Genomic DNA, 16,751 nt, shown 5'->3' with positions numbered 1-16,751 from the left:
AAAACACAGGAGGCGATCATGTCATCTGTAAATTGTTAAAATTCATGAATGTTTATACCTGTACAGTGGATATTTAGCATGCATATTAATATTATGACGTCAAATAAAGGTTATTACAATTTAAATAGCACGGAAGTAAGAAGTCTGGATAGTTGTCTTGCTCATAATTTGTAGAATATCTCAGGTAAGTATCTGTCCTCCCCTCTCCATGGCACGTGCTATTTATGGGTGATAAAATGAGTTTGCATGTGTAGGAGGGTGTAAGTATGTACCGTATGTGTGAATGTACATTTATTTCCTGTGACTGCTCTCAGTTGAGTGTTGATGAAAATGGTTGCTCATCAATACTTTTCAGGTTGAAAGGAAAGTCATCCTGTCAGGAAGCTAATGTTGTTCTTGAATTAATGACAAACCAATATTCTGAGCACAAGAATGGAAACATTTTTTAAAAATAAGAGAAAAATCCCTGAGAATGTCTGACGGTGCTGTAAATTACATGTAATTTTCCCTTCAATTGTGAACCCATTTGTGTGTTGCATTCATTAACATGCTCCCATTAAAAAGTGTTCATTTCTAGAACTAGCCTGAACACCGAAGAAGACTTTATCTGAAGCACTCTGTGCAGCTTATTCCTGTGGTTCTGTGTTGGCTCAGTGTCTTCTGACTGGCTAAGCTTTGAGATCACCTTTCTGTGATCACTGTACTTACTACTGTGTGTGGGCGAGGAAGGGAGAGAGAAAGAGAGAGGGAGGAATGAGACAAAGATAGAGAGAGATAACACGTTCTCGTGTCTGCGACCTTCCCTTCTTCACTGGTCTGCTTTCATTTCTCCTCCTCCCTGTCTTTTCCCATTTTGCTAACTTCTTTCGAAGCCTACAAATATACCAAAATACAAACAACTCCCAAACAGCAACACACACTGTGCCTGCACACACACTGCAGTCCCAGTAGGATGGGACACTGAGACAACGACACACACCAGTGCAGCCCAGTCATGGATCACTGGTAATCCTCACAGTGGATCAGTGCCCCACTGTGTGTGTGTGCGTGTGTGTGTGTGAGAGAGAGAGAGAGCTCATTTAACTTTTTGTCACAGCTGTGAACATATGCACGGGCATGCACGCACACAGACACACAAAACACTTCTACTTGCTCAACACTTACAATGAGTATGACTATCATCCACCTCTCTTGTTGACATTTGATATTAGTTTGAATGCCAGCATCAACATCTCTATTCTCTTCAATAACACACGCACGCACGCACGCACGCACGCACGCACGCACGCACGCACACACACACACGCACACACACACACACGCACCCACACACACACACACACACACACACACACACCATTGTGCTGCTACTTTACATTCAAATCTTACCTTGGCTGTGCTTGTGATTAAATTCCTTGTCTCTGAGGACAGCAGATGCTATTGTTTCCTCCCTTTGGCTGCCATGAGCGGAATGAGACTTGAGATTCCCATTCTGGCTCAAACGCCTCGCAGTTGCACTGCATCTATGAGCCCCGACATGCAGTGGGATGAAACTGCAGGGTAATATATGGTTGCCATTACCTCAAGGCCTGCCAGCTTAACCTCTCACATAGATCTCCCTGCTGAATCTCTCCTGTGAAGTATTCAGAGTTAAAGCCTCCTTTCTCCAAGCTGACTTTTGTGGCTGCAGCCATGAGAAGGGCGCTTCACTTTTCAAATTTCAACCTTATTCACATATGTATGAGCATGTGGCAGATAGCTGTCCTGGGTTATGAGTAAAAAAGCGACGTAAATATATATATACACACACACACAGACACTCTCCCTGCACTCTCCCTGCATCACGCATGGAGCTGTAGTGGCAAAACAGGCCAACAGGTGGCACTGCAGTTCTTTGTTTTCCCTTGTGCAGAGGAGCTGTCTCTGGTGCTGAATGTAAATCTCCCCTGATCTGCTGTTGCAAAGGGAGAGCAAGCATAGGAAGAGAGGAGAGAATGGATGGGATTCAGGGAATGTAAATAAGAGGAGGTGGATGAGAAGAAAAGGGGGGTGCAATTTAAAGACAGGACAAGGATGAAGGAGGGGAAATGGGCACGAGGCTTAAGAGATAGAAGGATGATCGCAACACGGAGAAAGTGAAGAGGAAAATGCATAAATGCAGCGAAAGAATGAGAAAGAAAGTCCATATGTGAGACACGATCTGAATGGAAAAGAGCAATAAATCATGCTGAACACTCAAGAGAGGGCAAAATAAAAGGAAGAGATGTAAAAATACAGGATTGATGTCATGTTTTTCACTTCAGTAAACACAATGTTAGCACACAAAACAGGTAGGAGTGCAGCTATGTGAATGAATGAATGAAGTAAATTCGAGACGGAGAGGCGAGGGTATGAAGAAAGGAGGTAGATTTAAGTCAAAGTAGCTGATGAGGAGTAAAGTTTGGATGAGAGGATTTAGAGAGGAGAAGAGTAAAATAGAAAAAAAAAAAGTCATGTTGGGCAGTGTGTTTGTACCATGTGTGAGCACGCATCGACGTCCTCAGTTGCTGGTGTGTATTTCCATGTTTGTTTGTGTCTGTTGTCACAATGACAACAGTGTTTGTGTGTGCATGAGAGGAAAGAGCAGATGAACAGACGTAGACAGATGGGGCTAAGAGAGGTGGAAGACATTAAGTGTGTCGTGTCCGCCTGTGTACGTGTGTGTGTGTGTGTGTGTGTGAGAGAGCGAGAGAGAGAGCGAGAAAGCACTGATGATCTCTGATGCAATGGCAGCAGAAGTACTGTATGCATGACACAGATAGCAGGATTTATGCTGTCCACAAGACTACAGATGGTGACAGGGGAAACCTCTCCCTTCCTCCATTTCCCCCGTATGAATCTCTTTCTCCCCACCCCCCTCTGTCCCAGCCATTCCCTGTATATTTGCTTTGCTTTGTCATACTCTGACAGTGGTCCGGTAATGGGACTGTCAAAGTCAAAAGTCTTTATCATCAGTGGCCTCTTCGTCTCAGAAGACCATTCAATTGTGGTGAGGAGGGGAAAAAAAAACCTGGTGTTTACTCACCATGTGTGACCTCGAGCGCTGGTATCTGTCACTCTGTGTCTCTGAGGTTCAGGTGGTCTGGGAAGCACTGTGGAAGCAACAAAAGGAGGAATATCTATTGGATTTCTTCACATTGGTGCTAAAGTTAGTAGTTCGCTACTGTCACAACACAAAAAGAACTTATCGTTCAAACGTTCTATTTCCATCTTTCGTTTGGTTTTGGGAGAGTTCTTATTGGAGTTCATCAGAGATTAATGAAATTTGGTGAAATTGAACTTGCAATTTCATTCCCTTCCCCCCTCCCAGGGTAACTTTCGACTCCTAATCTTGATTCAAATTATATGCTGCACACTTCAATAGTCTTAAAAATGCATTTTTTCAAAACGGCTATTCAGCCTTTACTGTAACTCATCAAATAACTCTCAATGTTTCGGTAAATCAGTGCCAAGCTGCTTTGTTTCTAATGAAACGGAGAGTCCACCACTTTAAACCTGCAGCATGGAATAATTGCTAACATTCCGCGATGTCAAAGCCCCTCCATCACTCCCTTTGAGTCTGTGATATTGTGGGAACATTGTTCCAATTTCCTCTGAGGTTTTTATTCCAATGAACTTTGCAAAGTCTCAAATATTTACAAATACCATTGACAGACTTTAACCCACTTGCAGCTAACGCATGAATAAACTTGCACATGATTTGCTTACAGTAGATTCTCATTATGCAATCATCCAACCGGAGTGGGGAAGCTGAAGCAGACTTGAAAACACCACATGCTGTGAAATTCATGGTGTTTTTAATCAACTGTGATGAGCTGAATCAGGAAGTTTGGCTTACGTTTAACATAAAGTCTCTTCACTTGCACAGGTATTAGCACAAACAAATATACAAATAATGTTCTATCACATTGGTCAGACTCTTGAAAGAAGATGAATTCCTCTCTTCTCAAAATGCAACTGGATTGCATTTTTGGCCCCGTTCCTTCAAAAAGGTCCACTTCCTTTGAACACGATAGAGCCAATATCTCCAGCTCACGCAGAGATGAAATGTTGAGAGGTATTTTTCAGACCGTGAAAAGCTCCTTCAAAGCCACACTGGACTTTATACAACAGCTTTTGCAGTAGTTTTTGCTCAAATATTTCTTCAGTAAAGTGGCGTGATGTTTATAATCACAACATGGGGGAAGTGTCAAGTTCAGAGACAAAAATACATTTAAAAAAGTAACTGAGTACCGAAGAATCAACAACATCAAGACTGAATTGTGAATTAGTCTCTTCATTGTAGCTACCTCTACCTCCAACCATCTGGAAGGTCTTTAACAGCGGTGTCAAACACATTTTAGTCCAGGCTTTGCAGACATCCCAATTCAACCTCAAGTGGGATGGGCCGGTAAAATAGTGCCATGATATTCACCTTAAAATTGACACTTAAAAGTTTTTTTTGTTCTGGCACAGAGCATACATGATGGATATAACTATATTTTTGCAGAACCAAACAATTGCGAACGGATATGACTATAATCTCAACATCAAGCCAATTGTAATGGAAACTTCGAGTGGAAAATACAAAGACTTTTGTCTTTGTAATTTGCAAAATGCACCATCAATTCTTTTTTTTAATTGTATTCATAATCCCTGACTTAATATGGACTGTTTTTGTATTTGCGATGCTCAAGACCATTTATTTGCTTTGCTTTAGGTTTAGACTGCTGAGAGGCCTTATCATTGGTTCCCACCCTCCACAAATGTATACATATACATCCATATATTCTCTAAGATTTGATCATGTTCAGGGTCATGGACCAATATCACATCCACACGCAGGCATAGAAACCCCACACAGAAAGGCCTGGATTTGAATCCACCAAACCATCACTGTGAAACAAGAGCGCTCACCACTGCGTCACCGTGTGGTCCATTCATATTTTTATTTTCTGCTTCTCCTTTCTCTTAAAGCATTGCTGCATGGATCTCTGACCTTGATTGGACCCGTCAGTCTACAGGATGTTGATTATTTTCTTGTTTGTTAGTTGTTTTCTATCCTGTTTTCGTCTCTCCTTGCTTTACCCTAACCCCAAATAATCAAGCTGCATGTGTTCTACCTCTGAAGATCTTCTGGAGGTTTCTTCTTGGTAATTTTTTTTTTTTCTTTTCAACTCCCCCCCCCTACACTTTCTTATGTTGTTTATTTTGTGATTTTATTTGAATGAACAGTTGAATGACTGCATTGTCATTCACTCTGTGTTAATGAGCCAGACCTGGGTATTTTCCTGGCTAACCCTGTGCAGCTCAAGCACTTGTGCACAGCTCTCACTTACTTTATTGACTTCAAACTGTTAACAGAAGTTATGTAGGGGTAATGCTCAGTCACTCGGGCAATGAGAATGGTGTTGTTGCAGCTCTTTGAAGGTCTTAGTCTGAAGCAACTGACGACAGACAAAATGATTGCATCTAACGGGAAAGTGTCAATAGAGCTGACCGGCTTTTAAAGGCTGCTGAAAGGCCTGGTGTCACAGCCTTTCTCCCGGCTGCAGGCACACTGTGTCTTTGTCATCTTGACAGGACAAACTGTACGGACGGGAACAGACGCACACATTGAGGTACTCCGCAGAGGTAATCGCAGTGGAATGAAAAGTGACTGAATAGGCTTGTAGAAGTAAAACCCCAAAACTACTTTTCCCTGCACTTTTATACCTTTTGTTATGTTCGTCAGATTTCGGATTTAATTGCATCTTTCCTTTATTTGTTCTGTGTGTGTGTGTGTGTGTGTGTGTGTGTGTGTGTGTGTGTGTGTGTGTGTGTGTGTGTGTGTGTGTGTGTGTGTGTGTGTGTGTGTGTGTGCGTGTGTGTGTCTGGCTGGATGCAGGGCAGCTGTGTTGCAAAAGGAGGCTCTGATTGGTTGGTTTGAAACAAAAACCGCACAGCATCAAACCAATTACTTGCTGCACACTTCAAAAACCCAACCGGCCTTCTAACTCACAACTCCAACATGTTGCAGCATATCTGGAAAAGTAATCTTTTTCATGCATCCATGGACAACAGCAATGATAAACTGAAGAAAATCTTTAAAAAATAAATGAAAAAAATATTTTTTGCTAACTATTGAGGTGAATCTTATTCTTGTAGTATTGTTTGGAACATCATAAACACCACCGTGTTTGATCCAGTTGCTTTACAAAAGCCTCATTTAATCCCAGTTTGGTAATGTGTTCAAAGTCGAACAACATTCATAGAAATAAAAAAAAAAGTAAAATTGCTATATCCAGCACCTTTATTACCAGATTGTACAAAAAAAGAGCTGTTTCAGCCAATTTCCCCCAAAGAAATTAGTTCAGAGCAGCTAAAAAAAAAAGAAGAGTTTAACCTTTAAGGATATGATAACACAGGTCATAGAGATGTAGAAATTGTTGTGTTATACATACAAATAACTGGGACAATATTTATTTATTTATTTATTGTGGCTGTCTCATGTGGAAGAGTGAGAAAGGTTTGAGGATGATCATTGTCCTGCAGCCACAGACAGTTCCAGATCATCTTCTGACAGCATCAGAGACTTTTTGACTGCCAACTCACTACTACTGCGACCAAAAACAGATGGAAATGCAGCAGAAAAACCAAGCAACAATCACATGATAGCTTAATTGCGTAGCAAGCTTTCCTGCAAATAATGTCACTGAGGCAACCGCTCCCTTCAGGCACGAATGCCGTCGATTTTTGCATTTCAAAGTATTTTGTTATGGTTGCACCATTCAATTCAGTGTAGAGCAACATACGATCACCACCGATTTAGTTCGTGGAATCCATTTTGCAAAGTGCAGCGGGTAATAAGCTCATAATCATGTTGAAGTCTGGAAGAGCCTTGACCTCCAGGTATTTTCCGATGCCAGGTTTCCACGGCAACGGTTCAAGTGAAAATCCATTGGTTTTGCATCGTTGTTTTAGAATAAGTTTTGCTGTTACATGAATGCGGATATGAACTGGGAGTCATGACACTGCGGATGCAAACATTGTTGTTATTGTCCATCTACTTACATCTGCAGAACTATTTACTATGGCTGTGGTGCACACGCACAGTAGCAGTATTTCCATTTCCACGTTGATGCAGTTGAGTGTTTTCGAAAACGTCCACCTCGGGAGCCGTTTTCAGAAAGTTTCTAAGTGTCCCTGACCACTATTGGACCGTGAAAATACAACAAGAATGATGTTTTCACTTGAAAAGGTTGTCGTGTCGACATGGCCTTAGAAAAAGTTTCCTAACAACCTTTTCACACTTCACGCGTGATTGTCTCCAATTCGTCTGTATCAACGGGGAGAAAGAAATGTTCATAAAAGATGTCAGACAACACTTCAAACTGTAAACATAGAAAGTGAAAAATAATGCCTTTCAGAGTTCACTAAGTCAAAATGGTGTAATTCTGCTCAAAAGCTGTCCCAACTCCCTCTGGTGATGAGGGACAGACTCTTCCGGATGAAATTACAGTTTCTGCTGAGCAAATTCATGCTTCTGGCTCTTAAACTTTCCCACTAAGCTCATCTGTTCGAGGTCACCCATGGGCCAGCTGCAGGGGAATTACAATGTTTTCATTGCCTTGACACAAATTCTCAGTTTGTGAAGGCATCATGGCAAAAACCTCTCCGCACCAATGCTTCTCTTTATAACTCTGTGAATTTCACTTAAGAGGAGGAGGAAGTTTGGCAATCTTCACCAAGGGCATTTCTCCACTTCATAATCTATTGGCTTCCCTCTCTGCATTGGGTTCTACTAACCACTTAAATATGGGAAGAGTACATTTTATTGGACAAAATGTTCTGTGTCCTTCTGGCACTTAACTTGGCAGTAATAGTTAGCAGCATGGCTTACTATTTGTGTCTCTTTTCACTGTAACTAAACACAAAAATCCTCAGTGAAGCTAATACACTGCCCACAGCCTCCGCTTTGGGTCATTTTATTTATCTAATCATGTATGTTGCGATATATTCTGTTGTATGTAAACAGCCTCCAGGAGGAACATTGGCCTTGCTTCCTCTGTGATTACATAACACGCAGATGCTCACAGAAAGAGCAGGTACTGTTTTATAAGGGCAGCTTCTGTAAAACTGCAAAGGCTCATTGGATGTGACTGAGAAGCCACGGGCAAACTTCAGCGTACCCAGACCCACAGACGAGTTGCTGAAGGCTAATGAGCACTTTCACAGTCCTGTTGGACAGTTTTACCTGTGATCACAGAAATATTTGCATAATTTGTGCTATTAACCCTCAACACTTCCACTGCATTTGCTTCAGAAACATCCACATCTGTTCGTGTGCTCCAAGCTGTCAGCGATCAAAATAATCAGAGGTAAAAGCGATCGGAAATTCATGAAGGGATGTGATGAAAGAAGGCTGCATAGACTCCTGGAAGTGTTTTTTTTTTTTTTTATTCCCCCTGTGTTTGTATATCTGTGTGTGTATCTTCCAGTAAGGAGAATGAGCTTTCTTCCTCACATTTCCAGTCTCTTTCATTCACTTCTGCACTCAAATACACCCAAACACATGGCTTGTGGGTACTTTCCAGGGACATTGTATAGACTGACATTTATTCACTGCACACTATAACTCCAAACACGACTATTTCTTTCCTTCCCACAAACATGCATGGACACACACTTTTGCACATATATGCATTAAATAGAAACATTAAGAACATAGCTTGTAGTCAGTGCCTTAAGTTCAATAGTTCATTCAAACAGTACTAAAGTAATATGACACATACACTTTAGAAAATATACATATTGTATCAATATGCAGTACATGTGAAGGACTGATGTTTAATGTTAATGCTGGTAAATACTCAAATCTAACAGAAAAGGCAGCACAAGGATGATCAGTTAGTGTGTAAATAGATTTAATGTGCATACTTCATTAACGCGACCTAAAACTTGTTTGTTACTGTCTCAATCTAAAAGGCTTGTAAATGAACATATGCACCCACAGAAATGTAACACATATGTAACACACACACGGTCACACGTGCACAACTACCTGCATGATGGACGAATGCACACACATCTATCTGAAGAAAAGATTTCAAGATTTTACATTGACATCAAGTCATTTACTGCAAATTGGGGTTGCTTAATCTGAATGCCTTTTCTGGGTATGCTTTTTTCTGTATTTACCCATCCTATTTCGAGGATGTGGTGAGCAGCAGCACGAAGATAAGCCGATGGGGTCAAGGGTCATACTCAGGGACACACAATAGTGAACTCTTTGCTGTGGCATTCAAACTTACAACCGTCTGATCCCGTGTCCACTTCCCTCACCTCTTGGCCACCACTGCCCCCTAATCACTGGTGCACCTGTTGACCTAGTCCAGGTACACCAGTTTCCTCTCAAAGTCCAACTATATGCATGTAAGGTTAACTGGTGACCCCAAATTGCCTCAGGTGTGATTTGAGCCTCTTTGCCCTGTCATGGATTGGTGACCTGTCCAGGATGTACCCTGCCTTTGGCCACAGTTACATTGGATCAGGCTTCAGCAACCTGATGACCCTGAAATGGTTATTACAGTCTGAAATAGAATCTTATATTATTATTGCGCTAGTACAGCAACATCGTATGCAATCCGTCATGCAAAGACAACAAAAGACCAAAGATATGAAGCAGATATAGGCATATAAATCTGTACGTATGGAAGGAAGATGGATGGATGGATCTCCACAGTCCTGAGCTGTCTTCTTAACAGATTGTAAACTCAGAAAATATGAGAAAAATATTAATAAATCTGGCATTTAGGCACAAACTGCTTGATTTGGGTTTTATACAACTTCAGAGTTGGAGGACAATATGAGGAGGGGAAGTTACTTTTGTTTAACCTGAAAAGGATGTGTTACGACCAGTTCTCATGATGTGTGTGTGTATAACTGTTTAGGCATACTCTCACGCACGTACACACGCATGCAGCATCTCTTGACCTGCATTTGTGAGATCAATGCCTCCCCCAGGTAGGCTGACTCTGAGATATTCTGCCACACTGTGTGGGAGAGTTAAAAGGCAGACCAGTAGCACACTGAGTCGATTCTTCATGTGCATCTCAATACTCCTTGCAAGTTTTCTGTATCTGAAAATCATGGGATGGGATTCAGAGATGATTTCTCTCATATTGCAAAGATCTGAGAGAAACATTCAGTAATATGACGGGCCATTCCAGGATCTGCCAATGGAATCTCCCATTGTCGATGGTAAATTCACAAAGACTGCAGGTTGGTGATGAGAAAACGTGAGGCTCCAAAATGCGAGCTTCAATTGAAAACCGTGTGTGTGTGTGTGTATGTGTGTGTGTGTGTGTGTGTGTGTGTGTGTGTGTGTGTGTGTGTGTGTGTGTGTGTGTGTGTGTGTGTGTGTGTGTGTGTGTGTGTGTGTGTGTGTTTATTTGGGTTGCACAAAGGTGTTAGCATTAGCTGACACAAAGAGAAAACTGCGAGAAGACAAATCTGGGGATACTGTGAGTGTGATCCTCCGGAAAGAAGGATTATTGAGTTATCCAGATGTATTTAACCAAAATTCAAGAAAATCCTAGATTTTCTGTTCTTAAGCAAAGGGCTCATGGCAAAGCTCCTGTTCGACAACTCCAGATTACCTCAAATCTGCGTCTGTTACGATGGCACGATCTGACATGATGTCCCCGTCGTCCCATGTTAACTTGATCCCTACGGATTATCAAACTTGTCTGCAACTCATCTGCTTCAGTTTGATGTTTCTGTGAAATATACTACCAGTCAACATTATGGGTTCACCCTCAAATGCTGAGATTCTCAGCACTTGGGAAAGTCCTCCTTTATATTTCATTCTACCATTTGGTAGTTTTCACAACTTCACTTGAAGATGCTTTTACATTGTACAGGTTTCCTGCATCGACTGACCTTCATGTCATTGAGAAACGACACAAAGAGGTTTCACTTTGCTCAGTCAAGTAGTTCTTTTTATAAAATGGACCAGAACAGGTCACCAAGAACCAATATCAGAATCAAGCCAGATGTTAAAAACTAAGGAGAAGAGGTGGATTTTAAAATCTGCTGCTGATCATCTGACCTGAGGGAAAGGAGAGAACTGTAGCAGTTAGGAAAAATCAGCCGAGGCACGACTGTGAGGGGAATTCAAAGCAAATAAAATAATCTGAAAACAACAATGGAGTGAGTGTAAAACAGTTGAAATGTGCTCATGTTGTTAATTAAGAGACGTTCAGCTGCTTTTTGAAGTGGCTTTAAAAAAGAGTGAGTTTCATCTTACCCAGAGGTGTCAAACATGTTTTATTTCAGGGGTCATAATAACCTTTAAATTTAAACGTTTTTCTTATTGTGGTGCAGAGTATAAGTCATAAAAATGTGTATGCCTTCACAAAACCAAACAATTGTTATAGAAAATGACAACAATCTCATCATAAAGCCAATTTTAATAAAACCTTATTGTGCAAAAAACAGTAAAATGTCCAAAAAACGTCTCCCATAGCTGTTGCATTGTGCATGTTTTTAATCATGCTGACTTTGAGGCATGGAAGCATCACATATATCTAAGCTCAGGTCTTAGTGCTGCATTTTATACACTATTTTATAGAAATTTGTTTACAAAAGAAAAATCTACGCTTATTATGAAACTTTTACAATTTTCTTGGTGGTTTGGTCAGATTAGAACCTCTTGCAGGCTGGTTTTGGCCAATGGGTCTTGTGTTTAACACTCCTGCTTGAACCTGAACATAAAGTACATTGCAGTCATCCAGCTGAGTGGTGATAACAAAACGACCCCTTTTAAGAAATGGTTTAATTTTGATTCGTTGCATAAAAGAAAACTAAATAGTTGGATTTAACCACTTCCTTGATGTGACTGCCATGCTTAATGTCCGTATCAAATTACTTGATGTACTGAGACAGAGGACCAAGATCTACAGGGGTAGCAGTTTGATTAGTCTTAACTACAACAAGCCCCCTTTACACAACAACGCTCTAAATGACAATGCCTTATTTGTTTCAGAAATGTTCCGCGTTGTTGGCTTTCATAATGAATGCACATATACTTGGACATTATTGGTTCAAACATCTCAAAGCAGATAAATCAAGTCAGCATGTATTTTTTTTTTTTTTTTTTACATATTTTAGTAGATGCTTTGCCCATGCTCAAAGTGGGGTCATCAATCCATTCTGCTTGCCTTGACAACGCAAAGCTAGTCTGAATGAGTCGAAGTTACAAATGAAAATTCGTAGTCGTGTAGTGTACGTTCAGTTATGGAGTTGACTGACTACACCCCCCCAGTACAAGCTCTAAAACACATGAAGAAGGCATGAAATATGTAAGTAAGATATCTACTCTGCTTAATGTAAATAGTAAAAGATGTTCTGCTCTGTTAGACACTACTACATAATGATATATGTTTGCTTTCATAGCTTAATTTTTTTTTTTTTTTATCAAAGTACTGATGATATATTCATAGTATCAATCATTTTGAAGCCGAGAGAGCATTATCTCGCTAAGTTTACTTTGCTGTTGCTGAATAAATGCATCGATGAGCTAAAAGGAAAATTAACATTTATTTTCCCTCAGTTTAAAATGCCACGACTGCAGGATTTGATTCAGGAATCTTATCTCAAGCCAACATAGGCGGCTATTTCCAGCAAAAGAAACCTATTTAGATGTGAAGATCAAAACCAAAGCTTAAAAACAAGAGTGAATAATAGGATTGTGATGTTGACACAAGCACGTCTCAAAATGAATACTGATGTTGCTCGACTTTGGTAAACAAACAAGTGCTCGCTATTAAGTTTTCAATATCAGCTAAAATGGTGACGATAGGTCAGTGTTATTTCCTCGTCTTCTTTTTACTGACCCCACTTGGCTGAAAAAAACTTTACTGCCCCACTTGTCTCACCAAACTCCATTGCACTCCTTTTGCAAATATCATGCATCTTGTTGCATTAAAAAAACAAAAAGATCAACTATCAGACTTTTTCTATTAGATGTTACATGGCTGCAGTTTCTTATTAAAGTGAGTAGACTCGTTTAACAGGACTAAAGAAAAATGTTACCTTGTAGTGTTTATTAGCTGTCGGACTAATGACCGATTCACTCATTAAATTCAGCTTATTTTTGAGTGATTGAGTGATCCTCTAAAACAGGGGGGAGGTGAAAAAGTGATCAGTTCTTAGCTGCGAGTTGCGCTACATTACTGTATTGCCACACACTTTCTTTGTCTCACAGTGTTTTTATGGTGGAGTTGTGTGCAAATATGTATGCGGTTTAGTGCCTGCATTGTGACAGTATGCTTTTATTAACAGAGGGGCAAGGCTCCCTGGTTCCTTCTAAACAAGATCATATCCTGTTTGGCGATGAATAAATAAATATAGACATAAACAAAGGAGGAAACAAAGGATGAAGCCTGTTCATCCTTCCTCTCTTTCGCACTCATGCCAGCACACATGCATGAATGCATAACACAAACCCAGTCGAGATCTAACTCTGTGCCGTTTCTTCTCGCTGTATCTGATAAATCCGAGTTGCGGTTTTTGTGCGTCTGCTTTTGCATGCGGCGCCCACGGCAACTGTCAATCACGGGTGTCGTTTTTGAATGAGCGTCACTGGGAGATGAGGGCCTATTTGATATAATCGCTGAGGGGGAGCATACGGCCTGGATCACCGTATCACACACTCAAGGGGGGAAAGCGAAAGTTGCTATTCCTGCAAAACGTCAGATCTCCCTGAATGCACATACGCGCACACTCACACGCACGCATGCACGGACGCACGCACGCACACACCTACAAAGACACAGGCAGACACAAAGAGAGACACATGTGCAGGAACATCGGGAATGTTACTGGATGCGTTCGACTGCAGGAACACAACAGCACTTTAACCGCTTTCCCTGAGAGGACCCAGCACCTGGAGGGGCGGAGGGATGGAAGGAGAAGAAAAGCTGAGCATGTGAGCAGGAAAGAGAAGGAGGGGAAATAAGGGAGCAACTGTGCTATAAAGGCAAGAGCGACAGCGACTGTGTGTCTGTGTGTGTGTGTGTGTGTGTGTGTGTGTGTGTGTGTGTGTGTGTGTGTGTGTGTGTGTGTGTGTGTGTGTGTGTGTGTGTGTGTGTGTGTGTGTGTGTGTGTGTGTGTGTGTGTGTCAGAGGGCTGCAGGGTTGTCTCTCACTGGAGAGAAAGTGCAGAGTGTGGACTAGCTTGCCCTGCTAACCTTGGAGTGCCAGTAATTGGCACTTAGCATTAAACAGGCCCTCTGTCTCTAGGATGAGAGAAAAAGAAAGTGCTGGAGGCTCCGAGAGGCTGAACACACTTCATCGCACATGCAAACATCGAAAAAACAAACTGTTGACATTATAGAAGTAGAGGAATCTTATTTTTCTAGAAGTGCTGCATGTGATTCGTAATATATTTTGTAGTTACTTACAGGGTGTGAACTATTTGTTTTCAGTTTTGTCATGATCAAATGTAGAATTAGGCCCATTTTAATTAATTTTTTATTTGAGCATGAGGGTGAATCTTCACTCTTTCACTTTAATAAAGTTGCCGGCCTGCATGCAATTCTTATCCTTACCAATGAAGTGTGGGGTTGCTAGTCTTAAATGTCACTTTAAATCATACAGCTGCTCAATTTCAAACAGGGAAACCTCGTAAATTTTGGATTTCCTAAGAAAAATGATCTGAGGGACTCTGAGGAGCAGCAACAGGAAGCTGTTCCAGGTCTGTGGAGGCTTCTATCTGAAGGTAATGTCGATAAACTGTATTATTAATATTCAGCACTGTGTTGTATATGATGGCGCTGAGGACCGGATCTTTTGTAGTCTGGATATTTTTTTTTTCTAATTCTGCTGGTCATGATTGTTGAGATTAACCAGTTATTGGTTTGTTGGTGTGTGTTGACATAGTTCAGATTATTTCAGATTATTTTCTGCATGTTTATGTGGATTTGATTCCTGGTAGAGCTCACTCAGAACGCTATGGAAGTTATTTTTCACTTGAAAACATCATGTAAACAGGCCCTGGGTCATCTGTATTCTATAGCGTGAGGCAAATATGTATCCGCTCAAGACAAGCGCTGTTACGATTTCTGTCATGTGTTGTTGATTGAGGAAATAGACTCTTATTAACAGTGAATTCAGTCCATGTGATGGCAACATGAATCTTTCTCTTGCTACTTAATAATATGATATATTAAAGCAACATTTCATAATATTTGTTTTGCAGGCTTATTATTTGTATTGATATTTCATCTATCAACTTGTAAGAAAAGCAGCCAGCTCATTAATGTGAGGCTTTTATTCAACGCCGTAGCGAGCAGACTGAAAAAAGCAAATGAACACAAAAATGATTAAAAAGACTAATTTATAAATTAATAAACAAAATATAAAATATTCAAATTGTATTAAAAAAATCCCAAACACTTGCCTTATTCCCTCCTTTTAAACACCATCAGCCGCTAAGACTTGAGGAAAATACCTGAATCTTAAGCAGCAGCTACACTGTGTTCACAGGCGCGTTGCCAGGTTCGTCCTTCTGTTGTAGATTTATCAGCAGGGTGTAATTTACTGAGGGGGATGCATGCACCCCCTCTTCTGTTGGATCGGGGAGATAAAATCTACCCCGCTCTCATTGTGATTAACCAACAGATCAGAAAATACACACCAAATGTATGGTATGAGGGAGGAAGAGGCCCTCTTAAACAGAGAGTGAGAGTTTTGTATTTGAAAGGTGGGATATAATTCTTTGCCATCGAAAGTGCTTTTTTAATAGAATAAATATTAGTTTTAGACTTCATATGTTCTTACTCTAATCATGATCCTTTACCCCTTCATTTAAATTTTTCTGTTTTTTTTTTTGACAATGTCAAATAAGAATAGCAGCAAATTGAACTACAGAGAAAGATAAAGAACCAAACATTAATTCAGAAATGTTAAAATATGGGAAAAAGTAGTGCATTTTATATTTAAAACCAGCTAATTAACACTGACTCATTAAGAAAACTAAATCAAATATCATATTACACCTCATTTGGGGTGAGACTTTAAGGGTTTGCATTTATTTGCACAGCTTATTTTTGTTGTGTTGTGAAATATGTGAAAGAGAATTCACCTTTTTTCAAAACATAATTCAATAGATTTTCTCACCTTTTTTTCTCGGTTCATTTGCAGTATTTTAAACTCACTGAAACACAACATTAACGGGTTTTAAAACAGAGATTAAGAAAACACTGAACGAAATGCCCATGACTGTATTTTAAACATCTGTCTAAAAATTCTTGAAAATGTGGAAATGTCACAATATCTAAGTGTTTTTAATAAATGACACTGAACATATAAATGAAACTTTGAAATATGAACGGATGCATTCGCAAAGAAAATACAGCACAGCAATTTCAAAGCACAGATTAAACCAACAAACTGGTCTTTGATTTACAATGACAAGTCAATGTCCTCCATGGTGACTGGTTCAGGCGGGAACTCTTTTGGTGTGGACTTTTAATGTACTCCGGGTATTCCAGACTTCTCCCACAGTCTATGAATATCAAGGGTAATTGCCTACTCTAATAAACTTCCATGTGAATCTGAGGGAACAAAACTAAACTACTCCTCAAACAGCTGGAAGAGTTGGTCTTGTGGCGGCTGTGTGGCCTGAAAGTAGCATCAGAGTTTCAGCGAAGAAGGCTCCAGTAGTCCAACGGGAAGTAGCAAGAACTA

This window comes from Blennius ocellaris (assembly GCF_963422515.1).
Source record: "Blennius ocellaris genome assembly, chromosome: 3".
Classification (NCBI taxonomy): Eukaryota; Metazoa; Chordata; class Actinopteri; order Blenniiformes; family Blenniidae; genus Blennius; species Blennius ocellaris.
Note: the sequence above shows the minus strand (reverse complement) of the source record.